Consider the following 7,892-nt stretch of genomic DNA (forward strand, 5'->3'; position numbering starts at 1 on the left):
TGGCATACATTCAAAATTGCTTGAAGTATATTTCATTGATTGTATGGATGAATCTAACCTTAAGTTGCAGCAAAGTGTGGAATGAGTCGACCCCAAGATTGGTGGAGTCGACTCCGGCACATCATGAAACCATCAGGCACACTTCTACAAAAATGGTACGGATGAACAGTAGTTGAGTCGACCTCAAGCTTGCTTGAGTCGACCCCATCTTCAAGCCTCAAGAAAACAAGTCTCTGAAATTTACTGAGAGGGCCGACCCCAACTTTTCTTGAGTCGACCCCAGATTGAGTCGACCTCAGGAATGCTTGAGTTGACCCCAACTGAACATGAGTCGACCCCAAGGCTGTGTCGTTCAATGCTGTCTCTCTGAAATCCCTGAGAGGGTCGACCCCAATGGAACTTGAGTTGACCCCACTGTACCTTGAGTCGACCCCAAAAAGTGTTGAGGCGATCCCAGTAAAAAACGGCTGAAATATAAGGTTCTGTGTTTCCTGAGAGGGCCGACCCCAATGTAGCAGGAGTCGACCCCAGTGAAAGTTGGGTCGACCCTAGTGAAAGTTGAGTCGACCCCAAGTCTGATGAACAGTGGTTTGAGTCGACCCCAGAAAAGTTTGGGTCGACCCCAGGAAAGTTTGGGTCGATCCCAGCACGGGCAGAAGCATAACGGCTAGTTCTGCAGAAGTACTTTTTGTCCTCCCAACAGCAAGTAACGGCTAGTTTTTGAAATCTAACCAATGGAGGGTGTCCAATGGATGAAAAAAACTATTTAAAGTGATACTATTCATCAGAGAAGGCATCCTTTTGCAAAATATCAAAGCTCACACAAGAAAGACAAGAGCCCTAATTTTCTTCATCCAAGTGCTTCACTCAAAGAGTCAAAAGAAAGTGGTAGAGCAGATTCTAAGGAACATTAAGAGCTCCATCAATCCTTGAAGAGTGAAGCAATCTTGACAAAGAAGAGAGAAGTCTCATCAAGCGATAACTATATTCTAAACTCTTCTTTGTAGCTTATAATTGTTATATTTGCTTATCTAAGAGTTTCAACTTTTTTCTTCTTTTTAATCACCTTGTAAAGGTTTGCTGGTGAGCCCGTAAAACCAACATAGGTTCTTGGTGATCCCGAAAAACCAAAGTGTAAAGGTTTTTGGATTGTGAGCCCAAAAAATAATCCAACTGTAATCCGCGGAATTATAGTGAATTCCCAAGGGATCGCTTGGGAAGCGGATGTAGGTGCTTAGTGTTAGAAGTATGCCCTAGAAGCCAATTTGGCTGACGCATTATTTTATTCTGGGACATAAATTTGTACTTGACCTAATAATGAATTTATTAGAATGGGCATTCTTTTCATTCATGTTCTTATGTGTCTATGAATCGTCCAAGAAATTAATAAGATGATGACGCATATTCTCAAGAGTTGAGAATTTGAGGCATGTGTCATTGGTGATTAATTTCTGAATTGCTCCTGATCGATGGATCATCACGAGGACGGTGATCGATCCGCTGAGATTAGTGCACAGATCGCTTTCTTTGATGGACGAGTCTTGAGTCCACAGTGTGGCGACACTGGAGCAATTGTGCAAGTGCTTGTTAGAGAACAAGGGTACTGAGCGTGACCATAGCAAGTAGTCACTTGGATGTCTATCCACTCGTCAGTGACTTACTTGATGCTGTAGTTATATGACTGGTCCTTTGACCTGCGATGCCTCGGCTATTCACAGTGAGGTTGCTGTAGTTTGACGAGCACATAAACATGAGCCCTAGCCAATTGGGTTCTTGTGGTGCAGATTGGCTGCAGTAGGTTCATTGTAGGAGTAGGGGTGCATCTAGATGGAATCTATCGATCTTGATAGGTTAAGAGAGATCCTATGTGATTTATGAGACTGAGTTCGTAAATCCTCGGCCGGGGTAGTATGTACAGTGGAAAAGGAGTTTTCCATTCTCGAACTTAAGTCGAATAAATCTTGACATATGACAGACGATGGGGTTTGACGAGTTATCCATGACCTCCGTCCTGTAGGGATCCACGATAGAAGGACTGTATTATATACTAACTGCACCTAGAGGTTCATCATTCCATTCTGCTGGGTAGCCACTACATGCTGCTAGGTGTCACTGGTGGATGGTGAGACTCACAGGGACTATCTTGATGATTGATGATCCCTGGTGAGTTGAGTTGGAATTGTTCCAACCCATTGAAAGGAGTTTTCAATGATATTGTGATAGAGATCGCAGTATATCTCACTACCAGACAGAATAGAACCTATGGGGTCACACACAATAGAGGTATTGACCGATCCGATGGTTGAGTTGTGATTTGGAATCACAATAGTTCATGATTATCAATTTGATTGATAATTAATTAACCCACTAAGAGTTAGTGAGTTGAAGAAGGAGTAATTGCAATTGGATTGTAATTTAATTAAATCAATTAGACTTAATTAAATGGCTTGATCTTATTTAATAAGAGTCCTACTTGCAGTAGGACTCCTAGAGTCCTAATTAGATTAGGACTTCAAATTAAATTAGAGTCTTACTTGGAGTAGGATTCCTAAAGTCCTAATTGGATTAGGACTAAAATTATATGAGTCCTAATTAGATTGGGATTCCTAAAGTCCTAATTAATTTTTATCTAATAAATTAAGATGACTCCTAATTGGATTAGGATTGAAGAGTTCAATAGAGTCATGATTTAATTGGGTCCTAATTAGATTAGGACTCCAAGAGTCATAATTGATTTAATCTTATGGATAAACATGAGGGGACTAAAGGGGCTGAAAGTGAAGCCCACACACCTCATGAGATGAGGCTTGGGCATGGGGCATGAGAGGATAAAAGGGAGGGGCGTGCCCCTCCTCTTGGTTTTTATGTGAAAGAAAAAAAAAAAAAAAAAAAAAGGAGATAGACGTGAGCTCCTAATTTGTAGGAGCTCACACCTAGGGTTCAAAAGGGGAGCATGTGGCCCCCTCCTCTCATCAAAAATATAAGGATACGGCAGCCCCCTCTCCCAGGTTGAATTAAGCCGCAAACAAACACAAAAAAAAAAGGAGGAGAGAATAAGGAGCGGACCCCGCAAAAGAAAAAGAAGAAAGGGAACCGTGAGATCCCTCTTCTCTCCTCCCTTTGTGCCGTGAGAGCTCCTCCCCTCTCTTCTTTTCTTTTGTGCCGTGAGAGTGCCTCCTCCCCTCTTGGTTTTTGTGCCATGGGCAAGCCTCCTTCCTCTTGGGGTTTCAGCCATGAGCATCAAAGAAAAATAGGGTGGTGTATGGCTTTCTCTCTTCACCCTTCTTCCATCCACAAGAATAAAAGAAAAGGAGGCAGCAAGATGGGATCTTCTTCCTCCCTTTCAAGTCCTTCTTCTTCCTCTTGAGATCTATCAAAGAGTTGATAAATCAAGAGAGAATTTCAGCCATCAAAACATATCTCTGCAAGGGAGCTAGCACCCCAGGGAGATTAGAGAGTTTGGATTGGTTCTCTGCCTCGTGTGGATACCCGTAGAGGCCGGACACGTGTGCGGCTTCAAGGAACCTTTCAACAAATACCACGATCATCAGATTGCGGTGAATATCTACCCGCACAAGGTGAAGATCTGATCTTCCTAATATTATGTAAAAGTATTTAATCCTAATCTATCTACGAACGACGGTTTTAAAATATGATCATGCGATGAACGGAATCTCGCGCATGTCTTCCGCTGCGCGCAGAATTTTTCTGAAATTTTCTGCGGCGTGCGAGGGATTCCAACAGTGGTATCAGAGCCATGGTTGCATAGATTAAGATTAGGATTAAATGATTAAGGCATAATAGATCTGAAAATTTAAAGATTATGCTTGCTGAATTTTTTCTGCATGCAGAATTTTCAGCTTGCTGATTTTTCTGCATGCTGATTTTCTATGCGATTAGATTAATGATTCTATTGATTTGTTAATGAGATTAAAAATATTTAGAATCATATCTTGCATGATCAGCAACTCATAAGATGACATAATCTATTAAATATTCAGATCTGTAAATTTTATTTAATGCATGAGATGCGTATGGTGATGATCATGGATGGACCCTTTAATTGTGCTGAAATGTTCTGCAATGTCTGAGATGTTCTGTGATGTTATGTGATGCATGTAAATCAGATTTTCCGATGCCTGCGTGCATCTTATATTGATGTATTAGAGACCTGCGTGTCTCATGAAAAAGGGTTGTAACTATTATTTAATTTTATTTATTTTTAAAGTTATCTGGGATGTAATCTGTGATGTGTTTGCATGTCAATGGTTGATCGGTGCATGCCTCTACAAGCACGATTTGCGCGGATCGAGATCAAGGGTTGATTGGAGATGGATCAAGGAGTTGATCGCAATTGGACCAAGGGTGCTCAAGATCGAGTCAAGAGTTGAAGACGATCTAACCAATTGACGTGCATGTGCTTGTACTATGACCCCATCCTGGATCCATGATCATCACCAGTTTAATTTTTGTTATTATGCCTGGATGTTTATGTTTATGCATAGCGGGTAGATAATTATTTGCATGAGATGTAGATAATTAAATGAAAGAGACCTAAATTAAATCTCCTCGAAAATATTAAGTCTAGCGGTCTTCCACCGTAGTAGAGCTGCTAAGGTCTTTCCGGCGTTGATTTGTCTCGGCTGGATACAGTGGGCAAGTTGCATCGGGGGACTGGACCTCTCTATTAGGCATGAGATGTTGTAGGGGTAAAGATGGGGTTGGGCCCAATAACTGTTAGGTGAGGGACCCAATGACGGCTTTGCTTCTGCGGTTATACGGTGGGTCCGACTTAACTAAGGAATGGGGCCAATAACTGTTAGGTGAGGTCTTCATTACTTAGAGACCGGATAGCGCTACAACTTGCTTGAGAAGCATTGTACAAGAGTTGTACACTCATCGTTTATTTGTCACCAATAACTGTTAGGTGAGGTGGTATGTAAATTGGTGGGACCGTAGCACCCCACTTGAAACCTAGAGTCGCAAGGTTTCCGTTTCTCTACCAGAGGAGTGTGAGAGATTCGAGGAAATAGTGGGAGGTGTATTTGTTTTAAAAAAAAAAAAAAAAGGCCCTAAAACAAATAGAGTTCAAGTACAAAATTCTAACTAGAATCTTTACTCTCTGAGGATTATAAAGTCAGCTTCTAGACTCTTAACTCATATCCTATAGAACAACCATTTGACCAAACCCAATTATAAAAACTAGCTCAGCAAATTTCAAAATAGTTTTGAATTGTGAGAAATTAGGGTATATGCTAGACCATGGAATCCCTGTGTTACCAATCCGTCCGATTACTGGTCAGCATAAGATGCATGCTAAGTGGACGAACAATAACAATAAAGTTAGGTGCTGCATAATGGCATCCATGTCCAATGAATTACAATGCCAGCATGAGAACATGAAGACCGCCAGGGACATATTATATCACCTACAAGAGTTGTATGGTGAACAGAGTCACGCAGCATGTTTTGAAGTATCCAAGAGGCTCTTCAAGGCCAAGATGTGTGATGGGCAGTCTGTCCATGATCATGGTTTGACCATGATAAAGAACTTAGAGGAGCTTGAGAAGCTCGGCATGACCATGCACAAGGAATTGCAAACGGATTTGATCCCGCAATCCCTTCTAGCTTCATATGAACAGTTTATAGTAAATTACCATATGAACAAGATTGTATGCACCAAAATAGAATTGTTAAATAAAATTGGTAACTACCTTAGGGACCTTGAAGAGTTCAAGGGGCATCGTTCTCGCTGTCGAGTTGGTTTCTACTTCCAAGAGAGAGTCTACTTGGAAGAAGAAGAAACCTGTGAAAAGGCAGAAGACCGAGAAAAGGCCAAGTAAGGAAGTTCCAAGAAAAAAGGCCGATTGCAAGGAAAAGTGTTTCCATTGCATCATAAGACGGCCATTGGAAGAGGAACTGTTCTACATACATGGAAAGCATAAAGAGTAAGAAGGGTGACAGACCTTCAGAAGGTATGCCAGATATGCTCATTATTAAAAGGATACTTAGAGACTGTTACCTGTTGCAAACAGAAATTTGATTTCTGTATCTTGTTTAGCACAGAAAGATTTTTATAAGACTATTGTTCAATTTGTTTGAGAAATAAATTGGATGCATATGGTTTTATGATTGACCGTCTCTATCACTTACATTTGGATGTACCTGTGAATGTATCTAAGCAAACAGTGAGTACCATAGGATCCAAAAGGATCTAGAGATGAGATAAATCTAAAGTATTTGTGGCACCTCAGGCTTGGTCATATAGGAGAAGACAGAATAAACAAATTGAAGAAATATGGGCTTCTGAGCTCATTGACTTTCGAGTCATATCCGATTTGTGAATTCTGTCTTCAAGGAAAGATGACCAAATTATCCTTTTTAGGACATGGGAGAGGTCCACTGCGATACTTACCCTAGTACACACTTATGTGTGTGGCCCATTCGATGCACAGGCTAGGGGTTGTAATTTTTTACTTCATTTACCGATGATTACTCACGGTATGGATATGTGTATGAGACACAAATCTGAAATTTTTGAAAGGTTCAAAGAGTTCAGATATGAAGTAGAAAAACAAACAGAAAAACTCATTAAGGTTCTTCGATCAGATCGAGGAGGTGAATACCTTAGTGGAGAGTTTCATGATTATCTCAAGGAGAATGGTATAGTTTCATAAGGGACTCCTCCTGGTACACCTCAGCTTAATGGAGTGTCGGAGAGGAGGAATCAGACCCTATTGGATATGGTCAGGTCCATGATGAGCTTCACTGATCAACCTTTGTTTCTTTAGAGAGATGCCCTATTTTCAGCTATTTACATATTGAATAGTGTTTCCTCTAAGTCTGTTCCTACCACACTATATGAGATATGACATGGCAAGAAGCTGAGTCTTGGTTATTTCAAGATTTGGGGATGTCCGGCCCAAGTCAAATGACAACAGGCGGACAAGTTAGAGGATAGGACAATTAGTGCTCGTTTTATAGAATATCCTAAAGAGTTATTTGGATACAATTTTACATCCCAGAGAATCACAAAGTGTTTGTGAGCCGACATGCTATCTTCATGGAAAATAGTTTATCCTTGATAGAGGCAGTAGGAGAAAAATTGAGCTCGAAGAGAAAGTCTCTAAAGAGCAACGAGCCATTGTGCCTATAGAACCTATTCATATCGAGACAGTACATGTTGTACCTCCTCCACCTCGTAGATTTAGTAGGATCTTCCATCCTCCTGAAAGGTACTTAGGTATACTTACAGAGGATGTAGAGGAAGTGTTCCTCATGGGAGATAGGGATCAAGGTAAGGATCCCAATACCTACAAGAGGCGATGTTAGACATCGATTCCGAGCAATGGCTGGAAGCAATGAAGTCAGAGATGGACTCCATGCATTCCAACCAAGTCTGAACCTTAGTAGATCCACCAGAAGGTATAGTACCTATTGGATGTAAATGGATCTATAAGAGATAATTAAGTTCGGATGGCTAGGTAGAGACCTATAAGGCAAGGCTAATGGCGAAAGGTTATAGTCAGTGCGGAGGCACTGATTATCAGGATACTTTTTCACCTGTAGCCATGCTGAAGTCCATTCGAATATTGCTTGTTGTTGTAGCATATCATGATATTGTGATGGTGATCACAAGGTCTGTAAGCTGCAAAGGTCCATCTATGGACAAAACAAGTATCTCGAAGTTGGAACACTCGTTTCAACGATATAATCAAATCGTTTGATTTCTTCAAGAAACGAGGAGGAACCATGTGTTTATAAGAAGGTTAGTGGGAGGGCTATTGCATTCCTCGTATTGTACGTGGATGATATCCTAAGTCAAGGTTTGGTTGTCTAAGGAATTCTCCATGATAGACTTTGGAAAAGCATCCTATATTTTGGGAATTAAG

At 40.9% G+C, this 7,892-nt stretch overlaps 1 long non-coding RNA gene across 1 annotated transcript; it reads left to right on the forward strand.

Moving 5' to 3' along the window:
* Nucleotides 1-1,265: 1,265 nt before the first annotated feature.
* On the forward strand, nucleotides 1,266-4,478 carry LOC149751276 (uncharacterized). Its single transcript, XR_016398339.1, has 2 exons — nucleotides 1,266-3,578; nucleotides 4,002-4,478. It is a non-coding gene; the product is annotated as an uncharacterized LOC149751276 (long non-coding RNA).
* Nucleotides 4,479-7,892: the final 3,414 nt, after the last annotated feature.

The sequence above is a fragment of the Phoenix dactylifera genome, chromosome 14, assembly GCF_051530095.1.
Source record: "Phoenix dactylifera cultivar Ajwa chromosome 14, Ajwa_hap1_PhDact_Kaust_v1.1, whole genome shotgun sequence".
Classification (NCBI taxonomy): Eukaryota; Viridiplantae; Streptophyta; class Magnoliopsida; order Arecales; family Arecaceae; genus Phoenix; species Phoenix dactylifera.